This window comes from Macaca nemestrina, chromosome 14 (assembly GCF_043159975.1).
Source record: "Macaca nemestrina isolate mMacNem1 chromosome 14, mMacNem.hap1, whole genome shotgun sequence".
Taxonomy (NCBI): domain Eukaryota; kingdom Metazoa; phylum Chordata; class Mammalia; order Primates; family Cercopithecidae; genus Macaca; species Macaca nemestrina.
The window spans coordinates 66824591-66840187 of NC_092138.1; the positions used below are offsets into that span (position 1 = coordinate 66824591).

Here is a 15597-nt window from a genome sequence, read left to right on the forward strand (position 1 = left end):
AGGGTCTTGCTTTGCCACCCAGGCTGGAGTGTGGCAGTGCAATCACAGCTCACTGTAGCCTCCACTTCCCTAGCTCAAGTGACTCTCCCACCTCAGCCTCCCAAATACTGGTACTACAGGCACATGTCACCATGCCCAGCTAAATTTTTATTATTTGTAGAGAAGGGTCTCACTATGTTGCTCTAGCTGGTCTCGAACTCCTGTGCTCAGGCATTCCTCCTGCCTTGGCCTCCCAAAGTGCTGAGATTACAAGTGTGAGCCACCATGCCAGCATCATCTAATGTTTTAAAGTGCTTACTTGTTCAAGGTTAAGTGCTGTGGAGCATAGATTTGTATGGGACAGTACTGTCACAGATGTTTAGTGGAATAAGATATACATGAATAATGATATTACAAAGTAGAAAGCACTAAGTGCCACATAAGAGGTGAAGGAACCTCTCAATGGTTTGGAGAAGGCAACGGTTATTTCTAGCTTCATGGTGGCATTGACAACAGAGCTAGGTCTTGGTTGGATTTGGACAAACTGAGAGGGAAAGTACATTCTAGACAGAGGTAAAGGTGGAGAAGGGGTTGAGGTGGGTAAAACAATGTATTTGGTTTGGCTGGAAAATAGGCTAGAAAGGTAGGTATTGGATAGTGACTGCTCATAACTGATGTTAATAATTACAAGTCATCAGAAAGGATAACCGTGAGGCACATAATTTTGAACTACAGACTATCATCACTTTTCAGATTACTTCCTTAAAAAGTATTTTGGCGGCCAGGCGCGGTGGCTAACGCCTGTAATCCCAGCACTTTGGGAGGCCGAGGCAGGCGGATCACAAGGTCAGGAGATCGAGACCATCCTGGCTAACACGGTGAGGCCCTGTCTCTACTAAAAATACAAAAAATTAGCCGGACATGGTGGCAGGCGCCTGTGGTCCCAGCTACTCAGGAGGCTGAGGCAGGAGAATGGCGTGAATCCGGGAGGCGGAGCTTGCAGTGAGCTGAGATCAAGCCACTGCACTCCAGCCTGGGTGACAGAGCGAGACTCCATCTCAAAAAAAAAAAAAGTTTAAGCAGCGTATCAGCCAGAGTTATTGGTTGCAGAAAAAAAACTGATCCTAGTTAAACATAAAAGTAATTTACTGAAAGGCTATTAGTTTGATCATGGAATTGATGGGAAGGCTGGATACGTGAGATTGAGCTGGGAAGAAATTAAGCTAGGCAGCAGGAACAATCAAGTCAGAATGCCAAACATCTATGCTGAACACAGCTACTACTACCCCAATGCTCACTCCAACGGAGACCCAGCTTCCCCTTCCCTACATTTGTTATTAAGTCTCGACTCTTGAGTACCTGTTTTCAACATGTGTGATAAAATCGGAAGTATACCTGAAGTTTTCCTCCTGTATTCTGAAATACAAGTTGCCTCAAGGAAAAGTACTTGTGCAGTTTTTGAAGTGGGAGCTCAACTAATTGCTTTTCTCATGGGACACTATTTTTACTTGAAAGAACGAATGACAAATTATGGTTATTTAGAAGTATTTGCCATTTTCTTGAAAATGAATGAAAAAATGAATGAAATGAGCCTGTCATTTTAAATAAAATAACTTAGTACTTACTGCCAATAAAAAAGTTTGAGAATTCAGGTGAAAATTAGTATTTTGGAAAACTTGTATCTGTCACTGTGAGCTTGACAGCTTCCCACATGCTCAAATTATTCTGACAGATCATTGGTGATATTAATGAAATGTGATTTTTTTACATTGTATAATAAATGTCTCCACATTTGGAAGATCTGCATAACTCTGAAATCAGTATTTTCCAAATGACCATATAGCCATGTAACAATGCTATAAAATAACGTATAGGTAAAAATTCATTCAAGGTACAAAACAAAAGCTAATGTATTTTAATGCAACAGAATATGAAAAGTTCATTGACATAATTTCAGATTCCACAATGTATTAATCACTTAAGAAAATACCACTTGTGGAGTTTTGGTACGGTATCAGAGTAAGAATATCCAAAATTATCTGAAAAAGCTACTGAAATAATCCTCCCTTTCCAACTACATATTTGTGTGATGCTGGAGTTTTTTGGTATATTTTAATCAAAGTAGTATATCACAGCAAATTGAACGCAGAAGCATTTAATAGAATCCAACTGTCTTCTATTAAACTACATATTAAAGAGATCTACAGAAAATGTAAAACAGGGCATGGGCATGCCAGCCCCTGCTTCTCAGCCTATAATCCCAGCACTTTGGGGGCCCAAGGCAGAAGGATCACTTGAAGTCAGGAATTAGAGACAAACCTGGGTAACACAATGAGACACTGTCTCTACAAAATTTTTTTATAAGTATGTGGCTCATGCCTGTAATCCCAATACTTTGGGAGGCCAAGGAAGAAGGATCACTTCAAGCCAAGAGGTGGCGACCAGCCTGGACAAAATAGCAAGACCTTGCCTCTACAAAAAAAAAAAAAAAAAAAAAAACCAAAAAAACCAGGCATGGTGGCGTGCACCTGCAGTCCCAGCTACTTGAGAGGCTGAGGTAGGAGGATGGCTTCAGCCCAAGAGACTGAGGCTGAGGCTGCAATGAGCTGTGATCCTGCCACTACACTCCAGCCAGGGCAGTATCGCAAGACCCTGTCTCTTAAAAAAAAAAAAAAATAGCTGGGCGTGGTGGTGAGTGCCTGTAGTCTTGGCTACTCAGGAGGCTGAGGCCAGGGAGGACCACTTGAGCCCAGGAGTTTAAGGCTGCTGTGAGCTATGACTGAACCACTATACTCCAGCCTGGGCAACAGTCAGAGCCTGTCTCATACATACATACATACCTACATACATACATATATACATACAAAAACCAAGTATTAGCTTAGCTGGGTGTAGTGGTGCACACTTGTAGTTCCAGCTACTCAGGAAGCAGAGGGGGGCGATAGATTGAGCCTAGGAGTTCGAGGCTGCAGCAAGCCATGATCATGCCACTGTACTCCAGCCTTGGTGATAGAGTGAGACCCTGTCTTTTTTTTTTTTTTTTTTTTTGAGACAGAGTCTCACTCTGTCACCCAGGCTGGAGTGTGGTGGCACGATCTCAGCTCACTGCAACCTCTGCCTCCCAGGTTCAGGTAATTCTCCTGCCTCAGCCTCCCGAGTAGCTGGGATTACAGATGTGTGCCACCATGCCCAACTAATTTTTATTATTTATTTACTTATCTAAGAGTTTTGCTCTTTTTGCCCAGGATGGAGTGCAATGGTGAGGTCTCAGCTCACTGCAACCTCCACCTCCCGGGTTCAAGTGATTCTCCTGCCTCAACCTCCCAAGTAGTTGGGATTATAGGCGCATGCCACCATGCCCGGCTAATTTTTGTATTTTCAGTAGAGATGGGGTTTTGCCAAGTGGGCCGGGCTGGTCTCGAACTCCTGACTTCAGATGATCCGGCTGCCTTAGTCTCCCAAAGTGCTGGGATTATAAGCATGAGCCACTGCACCTGGCCTAATTTTTCTATTTTTAATAGAGGCAGGGTTTCACCATGTTGGCCAGACTGGTCTCGAACTCCTGACCTCAGGTGATCTGCCTGCCTAGGCCTCCAAAAGTGCTGGGATTACAGGCGTAAGCCACCATGCCTGACCCTATCTCTTAAAAACAAACAAACAAAAAGTATAATAATGCCACTCTGAGCATTCCTAGTATGCAGACCTTGGTTTTAAATTCTATTTTTCAATAAAAAGAGCCAGGGCTCCTTGAAGAAATGGCTGATTCTAGGAGTAGGGCAATAAAATCCCCTGGAGTCTAGCTGTTCTTATGGCAGATTTGACTCCTTTGTCTATTTACTTAGTCACTTACGTCAGTATTTTTAAATACTGATTTATTTATTTGCTCACATTGTTCCAGCTTTGGCCATTGGGAAGTCTTTCTCCTGTTGGAGCCTGCATCCCTTTCTCATACTCCCATTTTCATGTTATTTTGTTGTTTTTAAGCACTTACTTTCTTGTGCCACAAGATACTCCAGGCTTGTTTTGTAAATTTGGTGCCCCATTCACCACCCTTCAATTTGTTTGTGCGACCTCATTCCTCGTGGATGCCGGACAAGGACTTCGGCATGGGTGCAAAAGGCTGTCACACTGACCCTACACTGAGCTGTTAACACTTAAGCCATCTGTGGATGGCAAAGCTAAAAGAACACACTGTAACACACACCCTCTGGGGCTTCAGGGGTTGTGTGTAGCCACCTAGACACTGCCGCAGGGCCACGTGAAGTTTTGCCCCTGACGGTGTCCAAAAGCGCTTGCTCTGGCTCCGGCACCCACTCACCCTTCCCATGAGGGGTTGAGAGTTGTGAGCCAAGTAAGTGAGGCACCCAGGTCACAAGGCCCGTGAAGGGGTCAAGGTAAGTTTCCTGTTTCCTATATTTGGAACTGAATTGGAGGATACCAAGTTGTTGTCCACGCCCCTTGTGTGGGGGGAAAAAACCCACATTAGGCCATAGAAGTCTTCCTCTGTGCTAATGATTGTTGTGGTGTAAGAACAGGGGAAAATCATGGTTTAAAGAGAGTTTTTCCCTATTTACAATACCTGACTGGTACTCTATCAAAGTTATTGAAAACAAGGAAAGCATGGTAAACCAAAAATAAAGTTAAAAGGACCCCTGCAACCATGTGAATGGACTCCCTCCTCAGCCAGGGCATCCTAAAATTTAACCTGAAAGATTGGTTGAGGCCAGGTGTGGTGGCTTACGCCTGTAATCCCAGCACTTTGGGAGGCCAAGGCAGGCGGATCACGAGGTCAGGAGATCGAGACCATCCTGACTAACACGGTGAAACCCCATCTCTACTAAAAATACAAAAAATTAGCCAGGTGTGGTGGCGGGTGCCTGTAGTTCCAGCTACTTGGGAGGCTGAGGCAGGAGAATGGCGTGAACCTGGGAGGTGGAGCTTGCAGTGAGTCAAGATCGCACCACTGCACTCCAGCCTGGGCGACAGACAGAGACTCCATCTCAAAAAAGAAAAAAAAGATTGGTTCAGGCCATGATGGGAAGTAGGGGCTGGACATGCCTCATTATACCCTTCCAGCAGTAACATGAACACAGACCTTAAGTCTGATTTAAAAAAAAAAAAAAAAAAAAAATTTACAGTCTATTCTCTCTAAATCCTGCTACTAGGAGGCTTCATGTGCATGATAAAACTTAGATCTCTGCAACCCCTCAGCATAGCCCAAACATTCTTTTCTGCAGATAACAACTGTTCCAGCCAACTGCCAATCAGGACATGTTTAAATCTACCTATGACTTGGAACACCCCCTACCTTTGAGTTGTCCCGCCCTTTCATACTGAACCAATGTAAATCGTACATGTATACATACAGAGGTGTATTATGTCTCCCTAAAATGTATAAAAGCAAGCTGTACCCCAACCACCTTAGGCACATGTCATCAGGACCTCCTGAGGCTGTGTCACGGGTACATCCTTAACCTTGGCAAAATAAACTTTCTAAATTGATTGAAACTTGTCTCAAATACTTTTTGGTTTACAGTATAAGCAATTTTCACAGCCAAGAATAACCTAAGGAGACATGATGACTAAATATGATGTGTTATTGAAACCACCTTTGTAAAATTATAACTAAAGAAATTATGATAGTAAAAGATATCAAACGTAACTAACTCCATCTTGCTTCTAACCCCCAAACCACTGTCCATTCCTGGGTGTAGGCTGAACTAGCCTTGGGATGGAATTTAGTTTATAGTTTAAATAACAGTCCTTCCCCAAAGCTAGGCTCTTCCAGTAAAACAAATGAAAGGCCACCAGCCACCAAGTTAGGATGAGAACAGCTGGAATTCTAAATATTGTTAGATATAAGTTCTAAATTTCTTTTCAAAGAATCAGTATTTCAGTATGTTCAATTCTTTGCCTTCTACTTTTAAACTTAACTTCCTCGTAAAGCAACCTTTTTCAATTACCTGCTCCACCCTGACTCATTCTGATTATCTGCTCTGTCATAACCATTTTTCCCGCCAAACCCAACACTCTCTTTAAACTAGCCAATTGGAATTAGTCTAGCCTGTGCGGTCTAACCCTAGCCAATAGGGGAACGACACAGCAGCAGGGTCCACGTGGGTCAGGGATAAGAATCCTTCCCCTCCCTTGTCCAAGTGTGCGCTCACTATTGCTCCATCTGTAAGGGTATACCCTTCTACTGAAGTAACTTGCCTTGCTGAGAATTAAAAAGAAAATTTTATATTCGAGTGCTATTTCTTTTGCAGCACCGAAACTTTATAACAATTTGGGGGCTCGCCCGTGATTACATTCCTCTCTGGGGGCGGTCTCTGGTTCTCTCTCCTGAGGAGGCGCACCCCGCCCCTTTGTGGCAGCCCCAGGGGTGAGAAATCAAGACCCACCCAGTGCAAAGAATAACCCGAGCTCTCAGCAACACGGAAAAAAAAAAAAACTGGCCAGCAACCTAGTGTAAAGGATCCTCACATACTGTGGCAAACACTCTGTAGACAGACCAAGTAAGGAGAAACCACAGGAGCCAGTGAAGTATTTCCTTGGTGGTCGGGACTAAGGAAAAAGCCACAGATGGTAAAGCATTCCTCGGTTAGGACATACCAAGTAAAGAGAAACCGCAGAGGCGGTAAAGCATTCCTTAGTCGGGACTAGGGAAAGAAAGCCGCGGGGGGCAGTGAAGTATTCCTTAGTCGGTCTTGGAAGTTATAAAGAGGTGAGAAATCCCCATTGGGGGCAGGAAGGGTTAACCTCAGAAAGAGGTGAGGAATCCCTCTTTCATGAGGGAGTGTTGAACCTCAAAAAGAGGTGAGAAATCCCCATGGGGGGGGTTAAACCTCAAAAAGAGGTGAGAGTTTGGCCGGGTGCAGTGGCTCACACCTGTAATCCCAGCACTTTGGGAGGCCAAAGCGGGCAGATCACGAGGTCAGAAGATCAAGGCCATCCTGGCTAACACGGTGAAACCCCATCTCTACTAAAAATACAAAAAATTAGCTGGACATGGTAGTGGGCACCTGTAGTCCCAGCTACTCAGGAGGCTGAGGCAGGAGAATGGTATGAACCCGGGAGACGGAGCTTGCAGTGAGCTGAGATTGCACAACTGCACTCCAGCCTGGGGGACAGAGCGCGAGACTCCATTAAAAAACAAACAAAAAAAAAACAGTGAGAAATCCCCACGGTGGGTGGTTGAACCTCAGAAAGAGGTGAGAAATCCCCATGAAGGGGGGCTGAACCTCACAAAGAGGTGAGAAATCCCCATGGCGGGGGTTGAACCTCACAAAAACCTCTCGTAGTAAGAAAAATACTCAGAACTCCCCTTTCCTTTCTGCTCAGGGGAAGAAAGAGTAGCTCCACTCCTGCCGGTCCCTCTAGGGGAAGGGGAAGGAGAGGGGAGAACAGCAGCATAAGCAGCTGGCAGAAGCAGGGAAAGAACAGCAGAGAGGAAAGAGAGGGAGGGGAAAGAGAGAGAGAGACAGAGAGAGAGAGACAGAGAGAGGGAGAGACAGAGAGACAAAGAGGGAGTCAAAGAGAGAAAAAGAGAGAGACAGAAAGTCAAAGAGAAAAAGAAAAAGAGAGAGTAGTAAAGAGACAGGAGGGGGTATAGCTCAGGGTTAGAGCACTGGACTGCAGACCAAGAGAGTAGTAAAGAGAAAACAGCATACCCTATTCCTTTAAAAGCCAGGGTAGGCCGGGCGCGGTGGCTCAAGCCTGTAATCCCAGCACTTTGGGAGGCCGAGGCGGGTGGATCACGAGGTCAGGAGATCGAGACCATCCTGGCTAACATGGTGAAACCCCGTCTCTACTAAAAATACAAAAAACTAGCCGGGCGTGGTGGCGGGCGCCTGTAGTCCCAGCTACTCGGAGGCTGAGGCGGGAGAATGGCGTGAACCTGGGAGGTGGAGCTTGCAGTGAGCCGAGATCGTGCCACTGCACTCCAGCCTGGGCGACAGAGCGAGACTCCGTCTCAAAACAAACAAACAAACAAACAAACAAACAAAAAAAGCCAGGGTAAATTTAAAACCTGTAATTGATAATTGAAGGTTTTCTTGGTGACCCTGTAACACTTCAATACCACCTTGTTGTCAGTGTAAACAAGGGCGTAGCCTGAAAGCACTGAGGCCACTGACAACCCGAAGCCTTCCTATCAAAAAATCCTTGACCCAGTAACCCTCAGATGGCCCAAATGCATTTAATCTGTAGCGGCAACTGCTTTGCTAGCAGAAGAAAGTAGAAAAATAGCTTTTAGAGGAAACCTCACTGTGAACACACCTCACCAGTTCATAACTATCTTAAGTCCAAAAAAAAAAAAAAAAAAGAGAGAGAAAGGTAGCTTACTAACTCAAAAATCTTAAAGTATGGGGCTATTAGAAAAAGATGATTTAACAATAACCATTGATAATTCCCTTAAGCCAGCAGGTTTCCTAACAGGGGATCTAAATCTTAATTAATTACCATATGAAGGTCTGACCAGACCTAAGAGGATCTCCCTTCAGGACAGGAGGCTAGATGGTTCCTCCTAGGTGACTGAGGGGAAAAAGACACAATGGGTATTTAGTAATTGACAGGGAAACTCTTGCAGAAGCAGAGTTAGGAAAATTACTTAGTAATTGGTCTGCTCAAACATGTGAACTGTTTGCACTCAGCCAAGCCTTAAAGTTGCTTACAGAACCAGGAAGGAACCATCTATACCAATTCTAAGTTAATTAGGTCTAAACAAGGTCGTCTTAATAGCAAAGGATAACTGAAATCCCAAACTTACACGGTTTTCAACAAAAGTAAAGTTTGCTAAAAGTTAACAGTGTAACATGTATTATCCTAACTTCTAATCTTGTGGTCTTAGGCAGTCTAGTCCACAGACATGAAGGAAGTTCACTTTGGAAAAGAATGGTTAACATCTTTGGGGAAAAAAAGCATGGGGGGAGAATTTATGTAAAAAGAATGTTATATGATAAATTCTTGTCCTAAAATAAATTAACTGGTTGTTTAAAGAAAGGGATGTTTGCCACAAGTCAGAAAGCTGAGGCATGTCGAAGAATTGTCTATGAAAGGCGTGAAAAAAAAAGTGTTATAAAAGGGAATTTAAGCAAGAAACGTTGTATAATTTAAAAGTAATTAGGCCTCCTGAATGTAAAACTATTGAAGAAACAGTTTATGTGCAAGGTGTATAAGGAAAGTAAAATATACTTTTGGTAAAGGGATTATAAGAAGGCATAAGAATGTAAATTTTTACCTATACTAAAAGGTTAAAAAAATTTTTTTGTTTTGAAGGTTTAGGCAACTTTTAAAATGTTAATCGTAAAGGAAATTGTGTGTGTAAACATACTGGCTAAAGTTAAAAGGGTATCATCCAGTTTTTCTGTGAACTGGGCATTAAAATAAAAGCACAACGGGTTTTTCTTAAAGCACGAACCTCCTCTTTAACAAAAATTATAAAAGGTTAAAAACAGTCTATAAAAATCTTACCTTGTGGTCAGATGTTAAAATTGGATAAATATGTCTACAAGATTTTATTAAAATTGAGTTTAACATTAATAACACACTAATATAAAGGTGAAATTTAGCTTATTTGGTATAAAAATCATACAGGAAGCATTGTCAAATATAAAATGGTGTTTGGCTTTCTTTGGTCTAAAAACTAATAAAAATAGGTGCTAAAGGAAATTTCTCAGAAGGCACCAAGGACTATAAAGTCCACTGCTGATGTCCCCACATTTAAAACAAAAGATCAATTTCTTAGAATTATATACTTAGTTTATCTTCAACTTTCCTTTCCCTCAAAACTAAAAGTCTTTTTGCACAGGTATCACCCCTAGAACTTCTGGTAAACCAGCACCAGCCTGAGGATCATGTTCTCATCAAAGGGTGAAAAGGAGGAAAACTGGAACTAGCCTGGGAAGGACCCTACTTTGTGCTGCTAACCACCGAGACTGCTATTCATACAGTGGAAATGGGATGGACTCATCACACCCGAGTCAGGAAAGTGCCACCCTCCCCAGAGTGTTGGGCCATGGTCCCAGGGGAAAACCCTTCCAAACTAAGGCTAAGAAAAATTTAACTGTCTTTCATGTATTCTATTACTCTTCCTTCTTTCCTCACTCTATTGCTGACCATCTAGTTATAACCAAGTCAATTTCCCTTCAAACTGTTGCATTTGATGCTTGCCTTGTTATATTCCCTGTGGGGGACTTGCCAAGTTGACAGCTCTCTACTTCAGAAAAGTACCTCTGTCCCTCCTGACTCTCCTTAGACTGGGCCTTAGTAAACTGGGACCATTTAATCCGGAGAAATTTTGATAAAGACCCCAGTGTCAACCAGGAGTCTTGCCCTGCAATGCTGGCTGAGCTTTTATGCTATAGTTGGTCCAACATTCTGTAGACCACTAAAGAGCAAAGATGGACTGCCCCAACCGGTTTTTGTAATTTCCTAAAACCATACATTCATTTTACTAGAGCATCGTAGAAGCTAGACTTAAACCTTGGCAATTAAGACAGGATACCAAGATGCATAATACTGGATGGAACACACCAAATATTCTGTCTGCACATTAAACAAAAACAATTGTTATGCTGTGTGCACAGCAGGCCAGAGACCCAGATTATCCCCTTTCCACTAAAGTGGTCCTCCAGTCAACCAGGTGTGGGCTGCATAGCAGCTCTTTTCCAGGATTCTATAGCCTGGAGTAGTAAGTTGTGCCAAGCTCTCTCTCTGCTATATCCCGAAGTCCGACACCCTGCCAGTCTGCCTCCAAGGGCCATCCAGCTTCCACCTCCCAATACTAAGTTCACCTTGCGTCTCTCACAACAGGGAGGAAACTTGGCATTCCTTGGAGACCCAAAGGGATCCAGTGAGCTTAAGAGTTTTCAAGAACTTATCAATCAGTCAGGTCTTGTTCATCCCCAAGCGGATGTTCGGTGGTATTGTGGTGGACCTTTACTGGACACTCTGCCAAATAACTGGAGTGGCACTTGTGCTTTAGTCCAATTGGCTATCTCACCCTGGCATTTCATCAACCAGAGGAAGGAAAAATAAGATCTTTGTAAAGCGAGAGAAGCCCCTTACGGGTCTTTTGACTCTCACGTCTATTTAGACACAATTAGAGTCCCACAGGGAATATCACATCAATTTAATGCCTGAAATCAAATAGCTGCAGGATTTGAGTCAGTATTTTGGTAGATGACAGTTAATCAAAATGAAGACTGAATAAACTACACCTACTACAACCAACAGCGATTTATTAACTACACTAGAGATGCTGTTAAAGGAATAGCTGAGCAATTAGGGGCTACTAGCCAGATGACTTGAGAAAATAGGATAGCCTTAGACATGATATTAGCAGAAAGAGGAGGAGTTTGCATTATGATTAAAACTCAATGTTGTACCTTCATCCCAAATACCACCACCCCGATGGAAGTACAACAAAGGCATTGCAAGGTCTGACTGCTCTGTCCAATGAGTTAGCCAACAACTCAGGGGTAAATGACCCCTTTACAGGATGGCCAGAAAAGTGGTTCAGTAAATAGAAAGGAATAATAGTCTCAATTCATACTTCCCTCACAGTTGTAATGGGTGTACTTATTCTGGTTGGGTGCTGCGTCATACCATGCATCTGTGGGTTGGTGCAGAGGCTCATAAAAACGGCACTTAGTAAAACCTCCCTTAACTATCTTCCACCTTATCCAGAGAAGCATCTTCTTTTGGAAAATCAAGCAAAACAATTAAGCCAAGACACGTTAAAAAATTTAAAAAGAACTGTAAGGAAATGCAAAGGGAGGAATTGTTAGATATAAATTCCAAATTTCTTTTCAAAGAATCAGTATGTCAGTATGTTCAATTATTTGCCTTCTACTTGTAAACTTCCTCGTAAAGCAACCTTTTTCGTACCTACTCCACCCTGACTCATTCCCTTTACCTGTTCCACCCTCATCCCAATTACCTACTCCACCCAACTCATTTTGATTACCTGCTCCACCCTGACTCATTCTGATGACTTCCTCTGTCAAGACCATTTTCCCCGCCAAACCACTCACCCCAACACTCTCTTTAAATTAGCCAATTGGAATTAGTTTAGCCTGTGCGGTCTAACCCTAGCCAATAGGGGAATGACACAGCAGCGGGGGCCATGCGTGTCAGGGATAAGAACCCTTCCCCTCCCTTGTCCAAATGTGTGCTCACCATTGCTCCATCTGTAAGGGTGCACCCTTCTACTGAAGTAACTTGCCTTGCTCAGAATTAAAAAGAAAATTTTATGTTCGAGTGCTATTTCTTTTGTGGCACCGAAACTTTATTTATAACAATATTAACAGCTATTATTTCAGAGGTCATAAGAGTTGCAATTTCCCCAGGCCAGGCGCGGTGGCTCACACCTGTAATCCCAGCACTTTGGGAGGCCAAGGCGGTTGGATTACAAGGTCAAGATAGAGACCATCCTGGCCAACATGGTGAAACCCTATCTCTACTAAAATACAAATAAAAATTAGCTGGGCATGGTGTCGTGTGCCTGTAATCCCAGCTATTTGGGAGGCTGAGGCAGGAGAATCGCTTGAACCCGGGAGGTGGAGGTTGCAGTGAGCTGAGATCATGCCACTGCCAGCCTGGTGACAGAGCAAGACTCAGTCTCAACAACAACAAAAAAAGAGCTGCAATTTCCCCAATTACTCTTGAAGATAACACCACTACTGTGAACCTAAGATTGACCTTTTAAGATGTCTTTTCAGATTTTTACATTTCTAACAACAGAACAGCCCCACCTGGACCTGCCAACCAGTTCTGTGGCCCCCACCCAGGAACTGACTCAGGAACTGACTCAGCATAAGAGAACAGCTTTGACTCCCTATTGAGAGGTGAAGCCAGCTGGGCTTCCAGGTCGGGTAGGGACTTAGAGAACGTTTCTGTCTAGCTAGAGGATTGTAAACGCACCAATCAGCACCCTGTAAAAATGCACCAATCCGCACTCTGTGTCTAGCTAAAGGATTGTAAACACACCAACCAGCACTCTGTAAAAACGCACCAATCAGCACTCTGTGTCTAGCTAAAGGACTGTAAATGCACCAATCAGCACTCTGTAAAACGGACCAATCAGCAGGACGTGGGTGGGGCCAAATAAGGGAACAAAAGCTGGCCACCTGAGTCAGCAGCAGCAACCCACTCGGGTCCCCTTCCACACTGTGGAAGCTTTGGTCTTTCACTCTTCACAATAAATCTTGCTGCCACTCACTCTTTGGGTCCGCACTACCTTTATGAGCTGTAACACTCACCATGAGGGTCTGCAGCTTCATTCCTGAAGTCAGCAAGACCATGAACCCACCAGGAGGAACAAACAACTCTGGATGTGCCACCTTTAAGAGCTGTAACACTCACAATGAAGGTCTCCAGCTTCACTCCTGAAGTCAGCAAGATCACCAACCCATCAGAAGGAAGAAACTCCAGACACATTTGAACATTTGAAGGAACAAACTCCGGACACACCATCTTTAAGAGCTGTAACACTCACCGCAAAGGTCCACGGCTTCATTCTTAAAGTCAGCGAGACCAAGAACCCACCGAAAGGAATAAATTCTGGACACACTATGAGTTCATCGCCAAGCCAACCAATCAGCACTCCTGACTCACTAGCCCCCTACCCACCAAATTACCTTTAAAAACTCTGATCCCCGGCTGGGCGCGATGCCTCATGTCTGTAATCCTAGCACTTTGGGAGGCTGAGGTGGATGGATCACGAGGTCAGGAGTTTGAGACCAGCCTGGCCAAGATGGTGAAACTCCGTCTCTACCAAAAATACAAAAATTAGCCAGGCGCCTGTAATCCCAGCCACTCGGGAGGCTGAGGCAGAAGAATCACTTGAACCCGGGAGGCAGAGGTTGCAGTGAGCCGAGATCGCACCACTGTACTCTAGTCTGGGTGACAGAGCAAGACCCTGTCTCAAAAAAAAAGAAAAAAAAAAGTCTCAAAAAAAAAAAAAAAAAAACCCTCAAACAAAAAACTCTGATCCCTGAGTTTTGGGGGAGGCTAATTTGACAAATAATAAAACTCCAGTCCTCCCACACAGCCAGCTTTACGTGAATTACTCTTTCTCTACTGCAATTCCCATCTTGATAAATCGGTTCTGTCTAGGCAGTGGGCAAGGTGAACCTACTGGGTGGTTACAGTATCCTGGATGGGATCTTGGAATAGAAAAAGAACATTAAAACTAACAAAATCTGAATAAAGAATAAACCTTAGTTAATAAAGTTATTATGTAATAATGTTACAATAATAGTGGTTCATTAATTATAACATACCATACTAATGTTAAGATGTTAATGGTGAAACAAGGTGTAGGTATATGGAAATTCTACTATCTGCAATTTTCTGTAAATCTAAATCTATTAGAAAAAATAAAGTTTACTTAAAGAAAAGTCACTCTCTTCACTACTTTTTTAAAACCGCTTTTTTATAAAAATGTTTTTATGTTCACATATACTTTTTTAACAAATAAATGCAGTACTTAATTTTTTTCTCAACTTTAATTTCCAATATGTTAAATATTGAAAACTATAACTTGCAAAAAAGCTCTTTGGAGTCATCAATAATTTTTACATGTGTAATGGAATTCTAAGGGCAAAAGTCTGACTACCACTTAAGTTTTACATTTATGAAGAAACTCATGTACGCAGACTCTCATTCTTCAAAAATTTAGGATAGGCCCAGTGCAGTGGCTTGTGCTTGTAATCCCAGCACTTTGGGAGGCCGAGGTGGGTGGATCACTTGAATTCAGGAGTTCCAGACCAGCCTGGGCAGGCAACATGGCAAAACCCCATCTCTACTAAAAAACACAAAAATTAGCTGAGTGTGGTGGCGTACACCTGGAATCCCAGCTACTCTGGGTGGCGGAGGCAGGAGAATCGCTTGAACCCAGGAGGCAGAGGCTTATGACCTGAGATCATGCCACTGCACTCCACCTTGGGCAACAGAGTGAGACCCTCTCTAAAAATAATAATAATAATAATAATATATATGTGTGTGTGCTTATATATATGTGTGTATATATACACACATATATATAAGATAAATGAAACTTTAGTGCAAAGGCAGCCTTCAACTTACACATATGTTGAGTTACTCAAATTTGTGGAATAAAGTGCCCAGCCTTTCCCTGGCAATAACGTAGCCTCCTGGGATCACTCACAGAGTATCCTTTAAACCTGTTACTGTGGTGGCAAACTGCCAAAGCACCAGTGCCTTGTTAATTAACACTGCACCATCACTTACTACTATGTTTCTATTAGCTGGGTGATGCAGGGGGAAGATGAGAAGGTTGAATACCTACCAAAAGTCAGGTTCTATAGGTACTTTACAAATATTATCTCTTATGTATGACTCCCAAGCAGTGACTGTCTACTCATTTCTAGGACCAACATTACCCAACTAGTTCAATAACTGAAGAAGAAGCTGTATGAACCCATGTCCAGGTACAAAATCTCACTTTGCTGTAATGAGAACAACCTCCAATAAGACATGGGCTCAGTGACTGATGAGAGGACACTCAGGGGAGGGAACAGATGTAGCTGAGGCTGGGCACAGTGGCTCACGCCTGTAATGCCAGCACTTTGGGAGGCCAAAGTGGGAGGACTG

General features: G+C 43.2%; 1 protein-coding gene across 5 annotated transcripts in view; it reads right to left on the minus strand.

Moving 5' to 3' along the window:
• The window catches only part of LOC105477160 (zinc finger and BTB domain containing 5), a 50236-nt gene that overhangs the window by 24935 nt on the left and 9704 nt on the right, over positions 1-15597 (minus strand). Inside the window, exon 1 of one of the 5 annotated variants that reach the window (XM_071078021.1) lies at positions 8440-13870. The exons of the other annotated variants lie outside the window; for them this stretch is intronic. The gene's annotated coding sequence lies outside the window, so the exon portion shown is untranslated. Of the gene's footprint in view, positions 1-8439; positions 13871-15597 lie in introns of those variants that run through there. 5 annotated transcript variants of the gene reach the window in all.